Below are 1,824 nucleotides of genomic sequence, written 5' to 3'. Positions count from 1 at the left end.
TACTTTCTTGATAAGTGCTAAATAAATGTATAATTTTCTGTCCTAATTTTGTGGATGTATATCATGAGTTAAAATGTAGTTTTGGGGTCCTCCCTGGTGGTGCAGCAGGTTAAAGCACAACACTAAGAAGCTAAGCCATTTCAGCATGAATTTGATCCCCACCTGCCCGGGAGGTGACCCACATGGCGTGGCAGACCTCTCCTCACCCACCCGCTGCTCCCCTCAGCAGTGTACTTCATTGATTTGCCTGTTCTGCTCCCCACTCTGTTCCTGGTGAATCCTCTAACTGCCCCTGCACCTTTGGCCTGTATCCAGTTCTGTATGAATAAATAAATAAATAAAAGTAGTTTGGAATATTTTGTTTCACTCCTTTATTCATAGACATTTAGTAAGCATCTGCTATTTGCCAAAACTGTGTGTGCTATTGGGATCTAACAGTAAATGGAAGTTTATCCCTACTCTTAAGAAACTTAATTCTGCTTGGAGGAGACAGAATGATATATATATATATATAATATAAGGAAAAGGAAATGAAGGTCACATAATGAGCTAGGGGGATTATAAAATCTAAGAGCCTGAAATACAAGCAAACCTGGATTATTTTATTTCAGGGACAGAAGAGAAATGGCCAATTTGGCTGGCATTCAAGGTGGCAGGCAAGTGGAATATTAGAATGTTAGATGGCAAAAATCTAAATTCAAATTGTTCCTAAATTGCCACAGTAAGAAATTTGGATTTTTTTTCTACTTTCTTGCAGATCATTTGGAGAGTTATAAGAAGGAAGAATGACATATCTGATTCACATTTTAAAAGACCATTTTGGTGACTGGATGAATAATGAGCTGGTGGTGAGTTGGGAGTCAGAGTAAATGTAGAGATCAGTTGCATGGCCTTTGCCATTTCCTATGTGAGAGATAATGGTCAATTACTAGGATTATAGTAGTGAACTACAAAAAGTGCTAGTTCAGAAAATAATTTGGGGTTTTCTATGACATTTTCATGTCATTTTATTATTTTCATGTTTTTAGTACTGTTTACCTTGGGATTATTTTAAATATTTCAGTACACTTTTTGCTAACATGTCAAGTGACTAGTACATAAATATGGCCTCACATCTCTTCTGAACCCTCTTTCCTTTTCAGTATTTTGTTAAAGATAGTAGTTACATTTTTGAAAGTACAGAACTGAATAGTATACTTTTTTTTTTCTCAGTCATTGAAATTTTTAAAGTTCTACTCAGACTTATCTTTCCTAGGTATTTATTTTCTAGAAAGGCATATTAGAGCTATAAACCCTGAAACTTTTAGATATGAAAGCACTACTGATTTCTAAATTCTTTTACAGCTCAGAAACTTTGGTCACTTTCCTATTGTTTGATAATTATAAATCATGAGTCTGAATTACATGTTTTTCTTAGAACTGATCTAATCTTTGAGAGGCTCTGGAAAGTCAATATCCAAGTCCCCAGAACTGGTATCAACGTAGCACTTATTTAATTAAAAAAAATTGCAAGTAGAATTTTGGTAACAGTAAATACATTAGTAGATTTTGAGGCAAGTTTGACCCCGAGATTAATAGGAGCCTTACAAAGAACTTTAACTATGTTATATTTCAAAAGAGTGGCTACATGTATTTGTAATATACTACCAGGATCCTTAAAGGGTTTATGTGAGGACTGAAAATGAATTTTCCTTTATCGAAATGTATTAACTTGTTTCCCCGCCCCCCACACCTTGCATATGGCAAACATTTGTAGGTTTGTCTTTATATATTGATTTGGTAATTTGTTGAAGGGTACAGTAAAAATGAGTTGTGAAGTTTGAA

General features: G+C 34.8%; 1 protein-coding gene across 13 annotated transcripts in view; it reads left to right on the top strand.

Moving 5' to 3' along the window:
* ADGRL3 (adhesion G protein-coupled receptor L3) overlaps positions 1-1,824 on the top strand; it is a 726,682-nt gene that overhangs the window by 112,560 nt on the left and 612,298 nt on the right. For all 13 annotated transcript variants that reach the window (XM_012724122.1, XM_012724111.1, XM_012724117.1 and 10 more), the window contains exon 2: positions 758-848. The gene's annotated coding sequence lies outside the window, so the exon portion shown is untranslated. The remainder of the gene's footprint in view (positions 1-757; positions 849-1,824) is intronic.

The sequence above is a fragment of the Condylura cristata genome, unplaced genomic scaffold (genome assembly GCF_000260355.1).
Source record: "Condylura cristata isolate star-nosed mole 26May11 unplaced genomic scaffold, ConCri1.0 scaffold00012, whole genome shotgun sequence".
In the NCBI taxonomy this organism is placed as follows: Eukaryota; Metazoa; Chordata; class Mammalia; order Eulipotyphla; family Talpidae; genus Condylura; species Condylura cristata.
Note: the sequence above shows the minus strand (reverse complement) of the source record. Positions and strands in the feature narration are given on the sequence as shown.